This window comes from Periplaneta americana, chromosome 2 (genome assembly GCF_040183065.1).
Source record: "Periplaneta americana isolate PAMFEO1 chromosome 2, P.americana_PAMFEO1_priV1, whole genome shotgun sequence".
NCBI lineage: Eukaryota > Metazoa > Arthropoda > Insecta > Blattodea > Blattidae > Periplaneta > Periplaneta americana.
Window position 1 is genome coordinate 61,413,778 of NC_091118.1, and position 23,030 is coordinate 61,436,807.

The window sequence follows — 23,030 nt, forward strand, 5'->3', positions numbered from 1 at the left end:
AGCCAGATCAATGCAGTATTTTTCCAACTTTGACTTCAATGTGATTTGTGAAAGGAGAATACAGTAGTGATGCAAAATTGAAAGGCCTCTTTCAATTTCCTGCTGTAAATTGCTATCTTGTGACACTTCATCAAACAACTGAGATAACCAGCAAACATGAACTTCAAACGTGCAATTTGGGAAGACCTGCATAACGTCGGTTCTACGTGATTTTCAAACTACGCACAGAGTGAAGATTAGTTAAACGCACGCAAAATTATGACAGCCCTTTACTGGGGAATATTTATGTTGACAGTAAAATACTACAGATACTGTCATTAACAATGTTCAATTCTATACCACCTGAAAAAGGCGAAGAAAATAGTCTAGGAGAGATTGAGAGGAGGTTGTGAGTTTACTTATAGCAGTATGGGGGATGGAACGAAAATAGTTTATTTGCATATCTTTTTCTTCTACATTTTATTGCTATAGCACACAGACCAATACGTCTCTTATTTTTGCAGAAATTCATTGCTAAGAATAGAAATTGAGAATCGATACATGATACACACCATTTTACACAATGCACATGAAACAGAATAAATAAATAAATAAATAAATAAATAAATAAATAAATAAATAAATAAATAAATAAATAAATAAATAAGTAAATAAATAAATAAATATACAGGGCGTTTCATAACATGCGGAATTAAATTCAGTAAAACATAAGTTCATAATTATTATAAACTTACGATCGAAATCGCTTTGTCTTTAAGTCACAGTTGTTGTGACATTAATAGTCGTACGTCTTTGTTTGTCATCCATAAATTAATGAGAAATGTAACATTTTTTAGCATAACACAAAGTTGAAGTCACCTCTACATACTGCACATGCTAAAATGTACGCGTGCTTCCATCTGTCGAGTATTGTGTAATATACTTGCAAGCACTAAATAAACGATGAATGATATCTAATCAACTAACATTATTTGCATATAACCGGATACTCTCAAGGAAGTTATGACGTCACGGAACGAGCTCATATTATAGAAAATGGAAGAGGTAATTATTTATGAGCAAGGGGGTAGACTGAAGATACTATATTAATTTCAATAGTTAATATTATTTTGTCGTGGACAAAAGACGATCGAGAGCAGCGTACATGCTTGAGTACCTCAAAACAAAGAACTTACTCAAAGACAGTGAAAATACAAGCTGTTATATTTTCACATAGGCTAAACGGAAAGGACGGCGTATTCAAGGAATCACTGGGATTCTGTGAATCCTCGGCCAATTTTTTATGTTCCAAGGACAATATATAGAATGGGTCAAAAGTCAGTACCATAGGGATTTGACTTATTCTTCGTTTACATGTTTCAGATAAACAATGTTGACGACTGAAGAGCGTGTAGAACTTATTCTGTTATGTTATGTTTTCAGATGCAAATTTATATGTGAATGGTGAATTAACAGACAAAATTTACGTTACTGGTTTGACAGTAATCCACATTGGTTTACCAGCAACAAACAACAAGGAGCTGCTTTGTAATGGTCTGTGGAAAGACCGTATCATTGGCCCATACTTTTTTCACGGAAATGTCGACAGTGACACTTACCTGACAATGTTGGAAGATTCTTTATTGCCCGATTTGGATATCATAGGTTCACACCCTGATTGGTTCATGTAGGATGGTGCACTATCACATTAGGCCATTCAAGTACGGACTTGGCTGAACGACAATTTGCCACAGTGGATTGGCCATAGAGGACAAGTGGAATGGGCTCTTCAATCCCCAGATTTAAATCCAATGGATTTTGCTGTATGGGGCTACCTGAAGGCAAAAGTCTACGCGGTTAAGTTCAGGTATGAATACCATCTGCGAAAGCGAATTGTAGCAAAGTGTCTTGCTGTGACACCAAACTTGGTGACCAGTGTTCTACGAAACATGGCTGACCGTTTACAGACATGATTTGACATGAACGGTTCTCATATTGAACACATAATAGAATAATCCCTATGGTGCGTGACTTTTGGCCCATCCTGTACTTTTGAACTGCTTTATCAACCTGTATTTATGTCAAAATGGAGTACTCATTTCCAGTGGCGAAGCTAAGGTATAAATACTGGATAGGCTGAAAAAAAACTGCTTATCTTACATCTTTTTATAATGCAGACGTTTCTTGGCTTTTCTATCAAAATTTTTTGCTACACAGGCTCCACAAGTAGATGATGAGCACTCATTTTCACTCCCAGACAGAATACTGGTATAACAATATAACTTATTTGTCTCAGAACACGCAGTTAGCCAAGGATAGGTGTTACTTATATAATGAAGATTGAAATTTCCTATTTTGTCCTCCTCCATCCGCAATTTTAATATGTACATCTAGTGTCGATCTATCTTTGTAAGCACATTTTGTTTCATATGCCAAACTTGAAAACGGTTTCTCTTTTAATTCTGCAAATGATTACCCAGTGTTCTCTTAGTATGAGTCATTTTACAGAAAATTAGTATGTAACACACACACGCAAGCACTTTTGATTAAACTAACACTTAGCAATGCAGCGCATTCACAGAAAACCAACATAGCGAGGCGTATTATATCGCGGTTGAGGCTAGCCCCGCATCCTGCTACTGAGTCGTAGCGAATCGATACCCCCTCCTGCCCGACCTTCCCTCAAGCTTGCGAGTGCCGCTGAGAACTTACACTGTTACTAGATATAACTCAAATTTTTTGAGTAGGCTAAGCCTCAAAAGCCTCTTAAGAGCTTCGCCACTGCAGTCATTTCCAATAAATCGTTAAGGTATTATAGTCGATTCATCGTACATAGTATTAGTGAAACATGTTACTAGTCAAAGAAACGAAGCTGTGTTGGAAAGAGTGGGTGAAGAATGAATGATGCTGAAACTGATCAGAATGATAAAAAGGAATTGGCCAAGTCACTGGCTGAGGAGAAACTGCCTACTGAAGGATGCACTGGAAGGAAGGGTGAACAAGAGAAGAGTTGGGGAGAAGAAGATATCAGATGATAGATGACATTAAGATGACTGGATCATATGCGGAGACTAAGAGGAAGGCAGAAAATAGGATAGATTGAAGAATGCTGGATTTGCAGTGAAAGACCTACCCTTGGGCAGAACACGTAAGTGTATGTATATATGTATGTATGTATGTATGTATGTATGTATGTATGTTACTAGTCAGTGATGTATGCAATAGAAACCGGACACTCTACTCTATTATCTCCTGTTCTAGTTGCCTTATTAGTACCAATTAAATGAGGTTTCAATCTGTCTTCGGACAGTTGACTAAACAACAACGACAACAGTATGGTATATCACAACCTTGTTTTTCAGGTGTAGGAATACTTAACACACAAAAAAATTGATATAGCGACACAAGCTCTAGGAATTCTTGTGACTTCGTAAAAAACTTGTGAAATTGATGTCATAGGAGAATAATACTGTGCAGTAACTTAATTCTCTATTTATCGCTTTACCGTTGAGAACGTTATGGAAAAATTATAGCAGAACAACGGGAGTGTCCACAGAAAATCTTACCCAATGCTGCCTTTCCCTTAACAAATTCGACTTAATTCGCTAGCTTTTGAATTTGGAATTCCAGCGCAGAAATCCAATGCCCTAGTCGTTTGGCTAACTTTACAGAAAACATGTTGGTTCACTATAAATAAATGACAGTTCATTTTCTTTATGAAAATTCCAAAACATAACACAGTCAAGTAACCATTACATAATGCTTAGTTTCCTTGGAAACGTGGGAAAAGGTCTGTGTGTGACTCAGTTGTTCGAAAACGAAGTAGGCATATTTGTGCACGTATTATATAATTCATAACAAGTTAGGAAGTGTTTCATGGTTGTGTAATTGTTCCGTTGAAATCTCGAGTTGTATTGACGCTGTTACGTGTCTGCCGTCAGCACGCATACAGACTTCTGGAAAAAAGAAAGGAAATAAATATTAGCAATTCGGGAAAAAAAAGAGAGAGAGAGACTGTTTCGCTAACGTGACAATGTGTGACGTCGGCTCGCGTTTCTAACGTTTTATGTTGTGTGTGTGAATATTTATATAGCTTACGTATCGTATCTTTGTTTCCGGTATGTATGTATGTATGTATGTATGTATGTATGTATGTATGTATGTATGTATGTATGTATGCATGTATGTTATTTTACTACGCTTTATCAACATCTTAGGTTATTTAGCGTCTGAATAAGATGAAGATGATAATGCCTGTGAAATGGGTCCGGGGTCCAGCACCGAAAGTTACCCAACATTTGCTCATATTGCGTTGAAGGAAAACCCTGGAAAAAACCTCAACCAGGTAACTTGCCCCGACCGGGAATCGAACCCGGGCCACCTGGTTTCGCGGCCAGACGCACTAGCCGTTAGTCCACAGGTGTGGACTTGTATGTATGTATGTATGTATGTATGTATGTATGTATGTATGTATGTATGTATGTATGTATGCGTCCGTGTGCGTAACTGTGCAAGTGTGTATGTGTGTATATGTGTAGGTGTGTGCGGTGTGCGTATGTATGTGTATCCTATATGTGTGTATGTATGTGTGTATACAGTATATGTATGAAAAAGTTCACTCACATTAGGAAATAAACTCTCCTACTCAATTTAACAAAAATTCACTTAATACAGAGACATAACATGTATTTGATTAGTCCAATAATTACAGTACAGTTCCTTAAACCATTTCTTGTTTCAAACGCTATAAGTTTAATGTACAGCATATCTGAACAAATGTTTAAATGAGCTCCATTAATATTTTGGCAAACAACAGACCGACAGAACAAGAATTCACACACTCACTCTGAAATATTCCAAGAGTGGTCTGGATCACTTCTGTTGGGGCCATAATACGCTATATTACGTTTGTTCATCTTCGATAGAAATGCTGTAAATCACGTCATTTGTTATACCACAAATTAAAAAGCCGTACGGTGTCAAGTCAGGGGAACGTGGAGGCCATTCTATTGGACCACCACCTGCGATCAACCGAACATCAAATGTTACAGTAGCTGATTTCTGGTTGCACAAGGAAAATGTGGAGGTGCACCGTCATGTTCAAGCAGAAGGTTTAGTCTAAATACAAGTGGCACATACTGCAATAACTCGGATAAAACGTCCCGTAAAAACACAAGGTACATGTGCGGATCCAATCTTCGAGGTAACATGTAGAGGCCGACGAGGAAGTCATCCACGACCCCAACCCACACATTTACAGCTAGCTCCTCTTGCACGAAAGTCTGTACAATGAGTGACTGTGGATGACTTGGGGGTGAGGTTAATGTGCAGCTTGCGGGAGTGAAAACAAACTGAATCCTAATCTAGATCGTTTCTTTGAAGGAAACGTGTGGTAGTTTTGAAGTCTAACACTGTGAGTAACGGTAAGCACGTCTGACCGTGAAACCAGCGGGCCCAGGTTCATATCCTGGTTGGGACAAATTACCTAGTTGAGATTTTTCCGAGGTTTTCCCTCAACCAATTGAAGCAGAATTGGTGGGTAAGTTTCGGCGTTGGACCTCGGATTCATTTCGCCATCATAATTACATTTCCCCTCTTTCATCATCATCTCTGTTTCTTTCCTAGGTTTCGGGCTTGTTCCGATGTAGAGCCGCTGCCGAACTTGGACCCCGTGGTCATTCGTTGCTGGTGATAGTCCTAGGCACCGAGAGCTCTACACTGGACTCATGGTAACTCGCGGTACCGGGTTTGGGAGACCGCGATGAGGCCTACGCGGAAATGTAAAGGGATCGGGGGCCTTAGGGCATGCACAACATTCCATCCCGAGCGGCCTGAAGGGAGACAAATAGATGGTTTTGAAGTAGCCTAAGTTAGATGACATGTTCATCACACTGCAACTTACACGAACCTCTTGTTTAGGCTTAGTTCTGGGACCGCTAGCTGAGAGAAATGTCAGAAGAGAGACTGACTTGAGATTACTGAACAGCTTAATTGTTCTAAGGCCTTGCAAGGTCGCAAGGCAGTCATATCACTGACTGATACTGAAAGACATTATCCTTGAAGCAATCTTAGAATATAATAAATCAATATTTAATGTGATTCTGTAACGTATTACTTTATTTCAAGGCTTTTCAATGAAAAAAAGTACATGCAATGAATAGAAAGTTGTAATCATCGAGATAAAGATTATATGAACCTAATTCATAAATAATAATAATAATAATAATAATAATAATAATAATAATAATAATAATAATAATAGTAATTCGTGGGTAGAGTCCCAAACCGACAAGCCGGCTGATGGCCTCATGTCCACATGCCGAAACAGAGATGGACGATCATCCTACCAGGATGGAGGTATCGTATGATGAGCACGATGATCCTCCCAGTCGTTTATAGCTAGCTTTTGTAACCGAATTTCTCTGCCTATCGTAGCCCTCGAAGTGCATCACGATGCTGAGTGGGCACCTGTCCCATACTCTGGCCATAATTTCATGAGGAAATTTCTTTCCCCATAAGGACTCGAAACTTCGCGCATTTGGTAATGCGAGTCCTAGGAAGGATGCCTTAGATCACAACGCCCAGCGCGGAACAGTACATAAATAAAGAATGTAAATAAGTATGAAAGTAAGTTAGTATCAAGATTAATAGAGAGTGTTTATGTTTAATGTTAAAATACAAAAAAATATTTTAAAATAAAAAATATATTAATAGGCTAACATAACGAAATTACAGTAGGCCTATAATAAAATAATAAAAAAGTTATATAAAATTATATACATGGTGGAACTGACATTACTCTGTAAATTTAAGGGGACAGTCATTCATTCATTCATAATAAATAAAGAAAACCTATTATGCGTCTGTAATAAAGTGCATGGCTAATTAGAAAATTAAGTTGAAAGTCTACGTAGTTTGGCAACAACGCTTCGCCAGCTCACCTACGAATACACTGCGCACTTGGTTGAATAGCAGCGATCCGTCCCTTACTCACTGCAGTGAGGTTGCCAGACTTCCTAATGACAAGAAATGACAATACGTGTTAATCTTTTTATTTAATAAGCAATAAAGCCCTTCAATTTAGCGAAAAACTGCAAAGAGATAAATAATTCATTATCAGTTTCTCCAATGATAAGTGTAAAAATCAGAGTCCTACGAATAATATTTATCGAGTAGTAAAACAGTGTTAACATTTAGGGAAAAATTATTTTTATGAGAAAAGTAGTGGAGATTGTTGTACCTTGAAAATAATGTAGCTTTGAACATTTTTTGTTTCTTATTTTTGCTGCTACCTAGAGAACTCAAACTGAATTAGATTGTAGAGAAGGCCGATAAGTAGCTCTGGTCATAGTTTCGGTTTGATTTATTGCAAAGTGTGAATTCTGTCGACAAAAAAGTTTTTTAGTACCAAAAGTAAACATTTCGTTCATTGATATATGTTTTCTAATACGAGACCAAATTGTATTTGTGGCTATCAATCAAGTACGGTGTGTTCCCTACCATCTGGTGAGTAATAACATATTTTAATTTCCATGATTTATTCGAATCTCTAGTTTTGGGAGCCATATTTGTTTAAACGTGCACCCTCTTGTGCCTTTGAACACAAAACATCTTACTATCGGTTTTTGTTTTGTTTGTTTTTTTTTATTTGAATATCATGCCGCGAAGTAAGTCTGGAGTTAAGAGCCCCCCCCACCCAATTGATCCAGATGCCTTTAAGAAAGCTGTTGAAGCCGTTATGGCTCCTCCAGGAAATAAAATCTCAATCAGAGAAGCCTGCACTAGTTTATAATGGCAAATACATTTTAAATATTATTATGAGTTTCTACAGATATATTCTCACCGATATTCCATGTATTCCAAGGTACAATTGGGTATGTTCCAAGGTACATAAACCTATTGTACCTTTGAACAAATTACATATCCCGTCATTTTATTTTTTCCATCCTTAATAGACCTGCAAATCAGGAAAATAGATACAGGAGGTTGTAAAGGAAACTCCAATAACTATTTCAAGCATTTTTTCGTTCAGAATATTTCATTTCCCAAAATTAACAAAAAAAAAAAAAATGAACTGTGAAAAGTGTTTCAAAGTACAACAGTCTCCCCTAATCATTTGAGACTAATATGGTACCAGAATTTTTTGTTGTAGGCCTGCTCTATCCAAGGAATATGCTTTTAAAATCTGCGCTGCTACAGTACTTCCACCCTATATATGAAATAAGTAAATAAATATTAGAGAAATATACGCGATGTTTAAGAATTTATTTTCCCTAATTTTCAGATGTGACAGAGGGCACCCAATGTAACTTTTTTTCGTAATAGTGCCCAGAAATATTTCCCTATAGAGATGTAACGATGTGAAAGGAATTAGGGTTTCAAAGAATCTCAGCGTGAAAAGTAAATAACTATTTCCAAGACGTTTGTCTAGCCTTGAAAATGTATGAGAGAGAATATGATATTATTGATATTACCATATTATGCCGTATGCATGTGTTATAATCAAGTTATAAGTAGAGATGTATATGACCCAATAAGGAGTAGTGAATTCGAATGTAATAGAAGGAGAGGCTTTATGACCCACCAGTGCGATCTTATTAGATCTATTGCGCTGACTCAAGTCGCATTCCCAAACCATACAGGCTGAATACACTAAGGTTCGGGTTCCTAGCAGGCACGTTCCTAGGGCAGTCGGCGTTTCGGGAACGCTAAGGAATGACGGAATGGTGAGATATTGAAGGAATGATTAGATTCCTAATGTAGAGAAACGGGAGAACCACGATAAAAACCCAATTGCAATCTTGTCCGCCACAAGTGCAACTATGAATTCCTCAATGAAAAATCCCAGGCCTATCCGGGAATCGAACCCGGATCACTTGCGGGACAGAGTGAATGTCTAACCACTGAACCACCGCAGAGCAGAAAGTGGCGGTACCTGGATAGAACTGCGAAAGTGAATTGAAAATAGTGTTATATTAATGTAAAAAAACGCAAAAAAAAAAACAAATTTAAATGTACAAATAAAGAAGATATGCGTCGTTTTGAATATGCAAAAAATCCTGATAGTCCTTCAGATTATAACATTAATGTATTAGGTGAAAATTTATCCTGTAGACATTAAAGAAACACGGACAAAGATGAAAACTTTGTCGGAATATCCATTAATGTAAATGGCGTAGCTGAATAAAATGGAGAAGGACATCTGTATTTAATATGCTAATATTGTAGCGTATATAGTTTCGCGCCCTGGCGTCGCGGTCTAAGGCATCCTGCCTAGGACTCACGTTACGGAATGCGCGCTGGTTCGAGTCCTCATGGGGGAAGAAATTTTCTCATGAAATTTAGGCCAGTGTATGGCACCGGTGCCCACCCAGCACCGTGATGCACTTGGGGAGCTGCGATAGGTAGCGAAATCCGGTTACGCAAACCAGCTATAACGCCTGGGAGGCTCATCGTGCTAACCACACGAAACCTCCATTCTGGTTGGATGATCGTCCACCTCTGCTTCGGTATGTGGCCGTGAGGTCAGCAGCCGGCAGGTCGGTCTTGGTCCTTAATGGGCTGTAGCGCCACCGGATTATTATTATTATTATTATTATTATTATTATTATTATTATTATTATTATTATTATTATTTATATAAGTGATAAAATTGATTTAATGAACAATAAAAAAACATGTTAACCAACTAGATTACAACATATGACATACCTTTTATTCCAACCTGATAGGCCTATTTGTCGAAGGTAGATACAAGTTTCATGACATTGTGACCTTTTTGTAGTCTATTAAATGTTGGGTCACCCCTAGTGCCACGCCACTCGTTACAAAATATCACTTGATATAGTAGGTGAAATATTGTTTAAGCTGTCACGCTTAACTAACGTACAAGATATGATTTGTGTTATATGTGGAGACTAACACCAAGTAACGTGTTCATAAGACATTGATATTGAATCATTTTGACGTGGACGACACAAAAGACCTGTAAGTTTTTTCTGGAACCCTCTCTTTTAGGGACAGTTATTTTACGTGCCAATAATCTACGACACAAACCTACGATCTTTATTTCCCTTCCGAAGAAAATCACAAACATTCCTAGATTTTATCTCTCTATCTCTTTAATTTTTTAGTTGGTTATTTAACGACTCTGTATCAACTACTGGGTTATTTAGCGTATATGGGATTGATGATAGCGAGAATATATTCGGCGAGATAACGCCGATGATTCACCATAGATTACCTGATATTCGCCTTACAGTTGGGAAAACCTCGGAAAAAATCTAACCATGTAATCAGTCCAAGCGAGAATCGAACCCGCTCCGAGTACAACTCCGGATCGGCTGGCAAGCGTCTTAGCCGATCGAGCTACGCCGGTGGCTCTCTCTCTTTTCCGGTTTTGAAACCACAAATCGGTGACAAGCATTGGAGTTACTAACAACAGACAACGACGAGTCTGACGTATAGTGATAAACAATAACAACGGTTGTATGCGGTTTGAAGCGTCGAAATTCCCTCCGGAAATCGTCCATTCATGGCCAGGACAGGAGACAGCGGTCAGCGGCCTATCTTCAGGGTATCCCTAAGAGCGAAGGGACTTCATAGAATAATTACATCATAGTGACTAGCACGGTGCACCAGCATCAGAATTCTTTGAACAATGCGTCGGGTTCGAGAAGCTTTCCATTTCTGAAGAACGAGGGAAAACAGTCGCATCAAATCTATTTCTGGAGAGCCATCCTCACTTACTAAGGTGACGGAATCTCTCAGTTTGAACAGTGTTTCATTTTTGACAAGGTCTTGATTCCTTGGCCCAATGGCCAGAGCTCGGGTTTACACGCAGAAGGCACGAATTAAAATTCAGACGACTCCACGTGCGATTTCTGCTGGAAGACGTGGGACATTCCTGTTTCTGTTGCCATTGTTGTATAATTTCTCTAATCTCTATCACCGATAAAGGGAAACACTCACACATTTTAGGTGGATGATCGACAGCAGATGTACAAATTATTAATATATGAAAGATAATGATGGACATGTTCAAACGGACGTAGGATTGATTCATACACACTTACATTGTAAGCCAATTGTTGTGAAGATGCCACTGAAAGGAATAAAGAAAATAATATAAAATAAACTAAATGAATAATTTTTGTCTCTGCTGGCAGTGGCTTGGGTATAACTCACTTTTCAGGTTGGGGCGCCAGGAAAGCGAAGTTACATTATCCCCATGATATGATAGCATTGCCATGTATGATTATGTGACGTCAGAAGAAGTATTAAATATAAAGTTAACCTAAGTTCCAGACCATGGACGAGCACAGGAACAATTTCCTGTAAGGGAAAGAGTCCTGTGTTGTAACTGGGAATCGAATACAGGTCCTCATGAACTGTGTTGTAACTGGGAATCGAATACAGGTCCTCATGAACTGTTATCGGGAGCTCCGACCACTAGACCTAGACTGAAACGGGTCAAATAAATAAATAAATATAAATAAATAAATAAATAAATAAATAAATAAATAAATAAATAAATCTTACATATAAAAGTCAATGTGGCTATGTATGTATGTATGTATATATGTATGTATGTATGTATGTATGTATGTATGTATGTATGTATGTATGTATGTATGTATGTATGTATGTTTTGATTATCCAACTAAATTAATTTATTCTGAATTTAATGTATTTAATATTGAACAAATTCATAAATATACTCTGTTAAAATTTTATCATAAAAGTCGTAATAAGTTTATATTACAGGCACATAATCATGACACAAGACGAAATAATAATTCAACATTAGTAGAACCTAAATGTTTCACATCTGGTGGTCTAAAGCATAGCATTAATTTTGGCCCTCGTTTATATAATAATTCTTTAACTAAATTACACCCAGAACTTCTAACATGTAACCCACTAACATATAACAAGACAATTAGAAACGTGTTAATGTCTTAAATTTGATTAAATAAATTTATAGCCTATGTGTATGAATTACTCAGCCTATGTTATATTATTGTATTCTATAATTTTGGAATTTATATACATATATTTTTATACATTTTCCTACTTTATTCACGTACGATATTATTCTTCTCTATGTTAATATAATATTATGTAAATTCATTGCCGCTGTTATTTTAATTTTTATTTCCTATTTTATTTTATTTAATTTTCTATATTCCTCTTATATTAATATAGGCCTATTATATTATATAATTTCACTGTAGCTGTAATTTTAATTTTATTTCCTATTTTATTTTACTTTGTGTGTTCTCTTATAAGCCTATTAATAATATATCTGAACTGCGACCGAACACGAGAGCTGCCCATTCGGTCCTCAAATTTTGTTAATATTACTGTAGCTCCTTTTTATATTGATTGTATTATTTTATTTCTATTTCTATAGTTGTAATTATATTCAGTATATTTAAATTTAAATAAATAAAAAAAATGTATGTATGTATGTATGTATGTATGTATGTATGTATGTATGTATGTATGTATGTAATCCCCATTTCAGTTTGGTTGATAATCTTTCCCCTCTACTCACACTCTTTATCATCCGTGAAGGGGAAGATGCTACTTTCTATCTTACCAACGTTCGACTGTTTGACTTTGAACGTAGTGAAAATTCTTATTATAGAAAATGTTCACCGGTAATCTATATTTCGAAAATCTATAGCAAGCGTTTACATTTAATTTTATTGTTGTTTATATCAACTGGCACATTAAAAAGCTACTGATAGCATAAGATAAATGTTTTCTTCACCGCTACTCTACAGCATGCACAATGGGACAATCTGCACTGTGTCACTCCCCCCTGACTTTATAATACAAACTAACATTCCTTAATTTAATTAATTATCAGTTGAAAATATTGTAAGAACGACACTAAAATATACTGAAATATGTAATTGTCGAACATCTGTGTCGCTGTATTTTATATCAACTTATGTACTTTACTTAATATTTTATTTTCTTGTGTGTACAACTTGGGGGGGGTGCAGATATAAGAAGTAACAGCTACCGGTCTGCTTCTGACGAACTCAGGGCAAGTAGAAGGGGAAAGAAATGCCTTCGCATCCTCTCAACTTGTATGAAATATCGTTTAGGTAGGCAGGCTATAGTGAATGGATTAATGATCGAATGGGAACGGTGGGGGAAATCTAACTAGTAGTAAGGAAAAATTTACCCTAGAAATTCTTTTTATCCCACCATTCCCCTAATTAAATATATATTTAAATTCCATAAAACCTGCAGAAGAGTCGAAGCCTGGTTCCTTTGATTAGAATCGTTAAGATTTTTTTTTCGTGTCCGGATTTCTTATTGACTTTTATCACATTCTGTGCGTACACAGGCTATTATATACTTCAGCATGGATTTATAGTTGTGGGACATTTTTATCAGTGTCGCATTATCAGAAACGGATACTGGCTCGTGGTTTATAAATGTATTGGCCATTAGCGACACGGAATTACTGATCTGTGACAGATGTTGCTGCACATGTAACGCCTGGGTCGTGCGAATTCTCATGCACTCAAGAGCGATAACTTAAGCTGACGAAATCCCTGCAGATATTGTATCTAGGAAATGCAGAGATTCCGTTAATCCAGTTGTTCCCAAACATTTTGAAGGCGCGACCCAGTTTTGAGTGAGACTTCCTTTTGCGACCATCTCCCCCACTACCGTATCGGCATTTAACTCCATTCTAAAAATATAAATCCTTGTCAAATCAAAAATAACGATAATTTTACTCAAAACCATCGGACATCACCCAAAGAATGGCAAAAATAGAAGTGTATGGTGTAATAACGACATGAAATATTAAGTAAACAAAATTTCTAATACTTCAAACTATTACCATCATAGCACTGCCGTAATAGTTCAATACAAAGTGTTAAATTTCATCAAAGAAAGAGCTTCACAAACTGATATTTTAGCAGACTATTTCGTTTATATGACGTCATTCCATTTTCGGCCAATGAAGTGTAATAAAATTCTGAATTCCAACCAATCACAGTCGTACATCGCGATAATTTCTGCAGCTCGATTTATCAATTTCAATTTATTGCATGGTCGTTCTTTGTTCAGTCAGTTTCCACGTAAATCGATGAACATGAATCTAGTGTACTAAATAAAGTGCGAAATCCTACTACCACATCTACATCTTCATCTTCTAATTCTCTGTCCATTGTATCTAAAAAAAATTACATTCCTTCATAACAATTGTTCATTTAATTAATGTATTAATCAGATTATTTGTAATTATACTACAAAATGTTTACATGAAATTATGATTTCAGCAGATATGAAAACGTAAGTTATTTCTGTTATAACAACAAGAGAAAAGCGCAGTACATGTAATTAACATTTTTAAACCTGTATTTCGTCAACACCTGTGGAGTAACGGTCAGCGCGTCTGGCCGCGAAACCAGGTGGCCCGGGTTCGAATCCCGGTCGGGGCAAGTCACCTGGTTGAGGTTTTTTCCGGGGTTTTTCCTCAACCCAATACGAGCAAATGCTCGGTAACTTTCGGTGCTGGACCCCGTACTCATTTCACAGGCATTATCACCTTCATTTCATTCAGACGCTAAATAACCTAGATGTTGATACAGCGTCGTAAAATAACCCAATAAAAAACCTGTATTTCGCCTTCCTCAATTGGCATTACTGAATAACATTCAATTTCTTTATTGCAGTAATCGTTATTCATCTATTTCGTCTTCGAATAGGTTAAGTGTTCATAAATTTATTGAGCGATTTTTAGGGATATATTATTTACATTTTTATTTTCTTCACAAAATAGTCCTAATAAATGTCAGTCGAGGTCTGAGATTTGCCGATAAATCCACGAGCGAGTGTGACATTACTATAGATAAATTTGTGAAGACGTGGGTTCGTTATATGAAAATATTCTTTACTTACTTACTTACTTACAAATGGCTTTTAAGGAACCCGAAGGTTCATTGCCGCCCTCACATAAGCCCGCCAGCGGTCCCTATCCTGTGCAAGATTAATCCAGTCTCTATCATCGTACCCCACCTCCCTCAAATCCATTTTAATATTATCCTCCCATCTACATCTCGGCATCCCTAAAGGTCTTTTTCCCTCCGGTCTCCCAACTAACACTCTATATGCATTTCTGGATTCGCCCATACGTGCTACATGCCCTGCCCATCTCAAACGTCTCGATTTTATGTTCCTAATTATGTCAGGTGAAGAATACAATGCGTGCAGTTCTGTGTTGTGTAACTTTCTCCATTCTCCTGTAACTTCATCCCGCTTAGCCCCAAATATTTTCCTTAGCACCTTATTCTCAAACACCCTGAACCTATGTTCCTCTCTCAGAGTGAGAGTCCAAGTTTCACAACCATACAGAAGAACCGGTAATATAACTGTTTTATAAATTCTAACTTTCAGATTTTTGGACAGAAGACTGGATGATAAGAGCTTCTCAACCGAATAATAACACGCATTTCCCATATTTATTCTGCGTTTAATTTCCTCCCGAGTGTCATTTATATTTGTTACTGTTGCTCCAAGATATTTGAATTTTTCCACCTCTTCGAAGGATAAATCTCCAATTTTTATATTTCCATTTCGTACAATATTCTGGTCACGAGACATAATCATATACTTTGTCTTTTCGGGATTTACTTCCAAACCGATCGCTCTACTTCCTTCAAGTAAAATTTCCGTGTTTTCCCTAATCGTTTGTGTATTTTCTCCTAACATATTCACGTCATCCGCATAGACAAGAAGCTGATGTAACCCGTTCAATTCCAAACCCTGCCTGTTATCCTGAACTTTCCTAATGGCATATTCTAGAGCGAAGTTAAAAAGTAAAGGTGATAGTGCATCTCCCTGCTTTAGCCCGCAGTGAATTGGAAAAGCATCAGAATGAAAATATTCTTTATCATAAGAAAGTAAGACGGCTTTCGTGGAGAAACGTGTTGTAAAGAGTTTTACAGTCAAGAGCAGAACTTTTATTGTACCACGCAAGACGAGAAATCGTAATATGCAAACCTATTTCCCAATTCTCTTTCGTTTCTTAGATTGGTCTTCCTTGCTCATATTTTCGAACACTTGTATGGCAAAGACGTTAATAAATAACAAACATGGATAAAATCAGCGATTTGTAAAGAAACTTGATTTCTGGTCAATATCACTCGAAAAAATGGCATTTAATTCATTCCAGTGCATTAAATAACTGATGAAAAATTTAGCTTCTTATGATGACAAATACTGAGTTTGTTTTTGCCAACAAGCAATTAAGTTTCCACAGTTTTAAGCAACTGCTTTTTGAGTATTTTCCGAAAAAAGTTCAAAATAATTACGACAGTTACGGATAGTGAATCTGTTTTTAGAAATTTTCGTTTAACTGGCCGAAATTCCAGAAAATATGAAAGAAAAACTTACTGAAATGTGTACCTACTGTTGGAGAGTTTAAACACGAATTTAACAACAAATAAATGGGACAGATAAGTGACAAGAGTCCGAGGACTATGACAAGGTTACAGTGGTTAGATAGTGGGATAGATAAGTGACATGCAACGGATGACTGTTACAAGGTTAGAGTGGGATTAACTGAAGGGATAGATAAGTGACATGAAATCGAGGACTGTGAGAAGATTAGAGTGGGTTAGATGAAGGGGTAACTAAGTGGCATGAGACCGAAGACTGTCACAAGGTTAGAGTGGGTTAGATGAAGGGATGATAAGTGATATGAAACCGAAGACTGTCATAAGGATAGAGTGGGTTAGGTGAGGGGATAGATAAGTGACATGAAACCGAAGACTGTCGCAAGGGTAGAGTGGATTAGATGAAGAGGTAACTAAGTGACATGAGACCGAAGACTGTCACAAGGTTAGAGTGGGTTAGATGAAGGGATGGATAAGTGACATGTGACCGAAGACTGTCATAAGGATAGGGTGGGTTAGGTGAAGGGATAGATAAGTGACATGAAACCGAAGACTGTCATAAAGATAGAGTGGGTGAGATGAAGGGATGGATAAGTGACATGAGACCGAAGACTGTCACAAGGATAGAGTGGGTTAGATGAAAGGATGGATAAGTGACATGAGACCGAAGACTGTCACAAGGATAGAGTGAGTTAGATGAAGGGATAGATAAGTGACATGAAACCGAAGACTGTCACGAGGATAGAGTGGGTTAGATGAAGGGATGGATAAGTAACATAGACCGAAGACTGTCATAAGGATAGAGTGGGTTAGGTGAAGGGATGGATAAGTGACATGAAACCGAAGACTGTCATAAGGATAGAGTGGGTTAGATGAAGGGATGGATAAGTGACATGAGACCGAAGACTGTCACAAGGTTAGAGTGGGTTAGATGAAGGATAGATAAGTGACATGAAACCGAAGACTGTCATAAGGTTAGAGTGGGTTAGATGAAGGGATAGATAAGTGACATGAAACCGAAGACTGTCACAAGGTTAGAGTGGGTTAGATGAAGGGATAGATAAGTGACATGAGACCGAAGACTGTCACAAGGGTAGAGTGGGTTAGATGAAGGGATGGATAAGTGACATGAGACCGAAGACAGTCATGAGGATAGAATGGGTTAGATGAAGGGATAGATAAGTGACATGAAATCGAGGACTGTGACAAGGTTAGAGTGGGTTAGATGAAGGGGTAACTAAGTGACATGAGACCGAAGACTGTCATAAGGATAGAGTGGGTTAGATGAAGGGATGGATAAGTGACATGAGACCGAAGACTGTCATAAGGATAGAGTGGGTTAGATGAAGGGATAGATAAGTGATATGAAACCGAAGACTGTCACAAGGGTAGAGTGGGTTAGATGAAGGAGATAGATAAGTGACATGAAACCGAAGACGGTCACAAGGTTAGAGTGGCTTAGATGAAGGGATGGATAAGTGACATGAGACCGAAGACTGTCACAAGGTTAGAGTGGTTAGATGAAGGGATGGATAAGTGACATGAAGCCGAAGACTGTCATAAGGATAGAGTGGGTTAGATAAAGGGATAGATAAGTGACATGAAACCGAAGACTGTCATAAGGATATAGTGGGTTAGATGAAGGGATAGATAAGTGACATGAAACCGAAGACTGTCACAAGGTTAGAGTGGGTTAGATGAAGGGATAGATAAGTGACATGAGACCGAAGACTGTCACAAGGGTAGAGTGGGTTAGATGAAGGGATGGATAAGTGACATGGGACCGAAGACAGTCATGAGAATAGAGTGGGTTAGATGAAGGGTTAGATAAGTGACATGAAATCGAGGACTGTGACAAGGTTAGGGTGGGTTAGATGAAGGGGTAACTAAGTGACATGAGACCGAAGACTGTCACAAGGTTAGAGTGGGTTAGATGAAGGGATGGATAAGTGACATGAGACCGAAGACTATCATAAGGTTAGAGTGGGTTAGATAAAGGGATGGATAAGTGACATGAAACCGAAGACTGTCACAAGGTTAGAGTGGTTAGATGAAGGGATGTATAAGTGACATGAAACCGAAAACTGTCAAGGGTAGAGTGGGTTAGATGAAGGAGATAGATAAGTGACATGAATCCGAAGACTGTAAAGGGTACAGTGGGTTAGATGAAGGAGATAGATAAGTGACAGGAGACCGAGGACTCTGACAAGGTTAGAGTTATTGTATTATTGCTCTCCTCTCAATTTTAATAGTTTGTGCATATTCTCCTAGCTAAAGTAAATAATTACTCTTCCGGCACATAGTGAACTTCTTCTCAGAGTTGTGGATTAAAACAACGGCCGTTCTTAGTACATGGCCACAGACAGTCAAGCTACTTAGTTAAATGCTGTTATTACTTACGCAAAGTTGTGACTATTAAAGCACATGTACACCGGCGTTGTATTGTTGGCAACATGTATATCAGTAAAAACGTAAAAAGTAGTTGTAAATATTGGTACTATTCTGTTGACAACAAAAAACTGTTTTCTGTCAGGGTAAACATCAAGGAAATATTGGAAGCATATTGTAGGCAATAGTGCAAAACATCGTAAGTCCTACGAACGTTCTCAGGATTTACGAAGTTTTCCACTTTTAGTCGCATCTTAAAAATTAATACATTTCAACACATATATTTATGAGTCATATGATATTAATTCTAATATAACTTGAGCCATGTGATAGCATAGAAGATAAAAATGTTAAATTTTGTACAAGAAAAGCATGACACTTGGAGAATTTACGTCAAACTAAATTGTATTTGTCATTCTCATGTACTTACATTGCCCCCGCCTATAAACACCTGATTACCAGATGAGTTCATTTCCTAGAGTCGTAGATTTGTCTTATATTATCTTAGATTATCTTCAAGCTGTATCTGAGTTCAAATTTATATGACTTGCCCATCTTATAGGCCTACTAAACCTATCAGTTGTGTTCTTAATATTAGTAGTAGTATTTTATTTAACGACATTTTTCAACAGCAGAAATTATTCAGCTTCGAAATTCAACGTGGGGAACAAGTGACGGACATATGTTACCAGGAGCCCTTCTGCCGTAAAGACTGGTCCACAGTAAACCGGGAACGGAAATATTGTTAAAATAAATGCATTCACATTTAACGAGAAGCTTACCGGAGCCCGGGAACGGGAACGTGAAAATTAATTGTGAATGCTCACATTTAAATACATTTATTTTAACAATATTTCCGTTCTCGTTTCCGTTACCGGTTTATCGACACTTCGCATTTTGAACGTCAAGAAAGACTTAAAACTGGACAATTAATTGGTATACCTAACCCCAGCCGACGAGGAAGGAGCAAAATTTGGGATCAGTTTTATGTTTTAGTAGACAAAGACAAATGCCTGTATCTGGTTTTAATTAAATAAGTAGCAATAACGAATAAGGCAATAACTAAAAACTTAAAGTAACTGTGTTTTTCTTTATACCCAATAATTTAGATATTTCCCATTGTATGATTAGTGTTTTGTTTCTCTTGGGATCCTGTATTATGGTAACTTTGCAGAAATAATCCTGCAGATTGAAAGGGGCGATAGGGTACACTTAAATGAATAGAAAACTTATATTACGTTTTGTGATTAAATGCACAGTTAATTAGAAAATTAAGTGGAAGTTTCAGCAGTCCGGCAACATTACCGCTAACACACTCCTTTCTTCTCGTAATACAGATGTAGGAGGTCAACGAACTCAGGTTTGTCCCCCTAGGTGGAATACCTTACATCTCCCTCTCTGGCTACAACATTGCTATCTGGCTGGATTGTTCTGTGACTTGAAATGAGTGTTTTTAAAATTAAATTTACACGAAAACCGTCCGCGCTATTGAAATGCGCCAGAGGGATAAATGATTCCTTATTAGATTTTCTGTCGATGTGGACAAAAGTCACGATTCTACTCCCAATAGTTACTGAATAAAAGAGTGTTAAACATTTGGGGGAAAAAATCTGAGAAAACTAAGAACTTTTCACTAATAAGGTAATTACACTTTTTTGTTACATATAACATGAGCTATCCGCTCTGAACATTTTCATGGTTATTTCACTTTCACCCTTTAGATATAAATGCATATTTCTGTATTAAAGTGCATATTTGCATGCATATTTTAGGTTTTTAGTGCATATAATTCTCAACACTACTTGTAGTCTATATTTTATGATAATTTAAAAAGAAACAAGAAGAAATTTTAGTTCTTTCGGCGGTTTGGTCCAGTAATATCATGGAAAATCCCACGAGAAACGTCGTTGAAGCCTTATACTTACGCAGTACATTCAGATGCTTAACTTGCTGCATACATGGAATGTTGTACCAGTATGTGTACGTGATAGAAAACAATAGTAGTCTTGGTATTTGGAATTTGATCGTTTGGAAATATTTATCAAGATCTGTTCGATTAAACAAACTGCTTATCGGTTGGGGGGGGGGGAGAGTACGCAAGAAACTGATATCAAAGAATGAAGGTCGATTGAGACGTGCAGATTTGCAGACAGACTGTCATGATTCATGGTGGCGTGTGGGGACAGGTCAAATGGATCTACTACATGATACGGATGAATGTACTGTTGGAAGCTCAGGAGATCAGCCCTGGTAGAAATGTGGAGTAATATAGCTCACGCAAGGAACGATTACCGAAAAGCAATGGTGGCGTTGCTGTCTGTTTTGACGTGTGTATGTAGACCAGTAGTGTCAGAGTTGTAAGCTCCGAAACCGGTTGTGGAACTAGAGACGTCCAGTCGGAGCGTGAACTTGCTTATGTCTGTGGAAGCACCGGAGCACGCAACGAGTTATAGTGGAGCGCTCCGCTCCGTTTAGGCTCTGTCTGACAACGCTGATGTAGACACTCCGAGGGGGGAGAGGTACGGGGCGATGGAAGTACTGTACTCCAACCACGAGAAAGTCTCCAGGGAATGAGACGCAGCGGGGTGATGCTGTGAATGAATGTTGATGTCATAAGATGTCATAAGGTCACACAAGTGGGTACTCGTATCTCTATTGGCTAACAAACCATAACATTGATACACACATATTTATACTACCCTAGTTACAAAATTAGATCACTGTCAATCTCCTGGCCTTTTAATCCCTCCATACAGGAAATAACATATGCAGGAGAGCGCATGTTTTTAAACTGACATTATAACGATAATATTATCTATCTACTTCGCTCCAATAGATGACGCAATAGTAAGCACATTCCTTTCACGGTTGATCTCCTGGTTGGAGAACAGTACTATCTCTTCCAAGAAGATGAACAAATGAGGACATCGCTTTGGAAATAAAGAACGTAGCAAGAGAAAAATTCGAAGCTAATTAAACGTACAACATATGTGTACGAAAGAAATAATAATACCGTGCAATACAAGACACGTATTCACATGCAATGGAACAAACTAAAGTCGTAAAGCAGGACTGATTCTATCGATGTAATTACACTTCCGACTATACTCTTGAAGATCATTCAAGCTATCTCGTGACCTTTCCTGTCGCCCTCTCTTCCTTATCGCATTGTTTCATTCGCATTCCTTCCGTCGGTATTCCCTGCTTGCGAGACCTATAGCAGGACTGTCATTATGATGAAAAACAAAACCAAGCAAGTCACGTCAATTCGATTGACAGTAGAAAAGTTATGAATTTCTATGACATTATACCGTATTTAATATGGATATTTTATTAGGCCTATAAACTTTTTTTTCTCTTCTACGGAGGAGGGACCCAAAGCCTTTCACTGCAGCCTGAGACTATTATAGACATACATCATTATTACGTATTTAGTTAATATGGATAGGGTTGAACACTCAACGTAGTAATAATTATTATTGTTTGCACATATTATTTATTTATGTAGTAATTATTTGAGCTATGAATTAAAAGATTAACGCAATATTTTGCTTAAACACAAAAAAAAATCATAGCCATGCGTTATTTTATACTTGAAATGGAATGGAATAGAATTTACGGGAGAAGGGCACTATGGCCCAGCACTGCGACCTGTTTCGATCTATTGCGATAACCCTCAAGCTAGACGCATTCCCAAACCCACACCACTACACTAAGGTTCTTTGCATATCCAGGTTTCCAGCAACCCCCTTCTTTCCTAGGTTAGCCACCAATCATGCTTCACCAGCCGGCGTTCGGAGAATATTATGGAATGATGACGAAATGGAGAAATAGTGACGGAATGAAGTAGATACCTAATACTTAATTACTTACTTACTTACAAATGGCTTTTAAGGAACCCGCAGGTTCATTGTTGCCCTCACATAAGCCCGCATCGGTCCCTATCCGGAGCGAGATTAATCCGGTCTCTATCATCATATTCCACCTTCCTCAAATCCATTTTAAAATTATCCTCCCATCTACGTCTCGGCCTCCCCAAAAGTCTTTTTCACTCCGGTCTCCCAGCTAACACTCTATATGGATTTCTGGATTCGCCCATACGTGCTACATGCCCTGCCCATCTCAAACGTCTGGATTTAATGTTCCTTATTATGCCAGGTGAAGAATACAATGCGTGCAGTCCTGCGTTGTGTATCTTTCTCCATTTTCCTATAACTTCATCTCTCTTAGCCC

General features: G+C 37.7%; 1 long non-coding RNA gene across 1 annotated transcript in view; it reads right to left on the reverse strand.

Annotated features, from left to right (window-relative positions):
- Nucleotides 1-457: 457 nt before the first annotated feature.
- The window catches only part of LOC138694197 (uncharacterized), a 40,328-nt gene continuing 17,755 nt past the window's right edge, over nt 458-23,030 (reverse strand). The window contains exon 4 of the long non-coding RNA XR_011330844.1: nt 458-3,935. This is a non-coding gene — a long non-coding RNA (uncharacterized lncRNA). The remainder of the gene's footprint in view (nt 3,936-23,030) is intronic.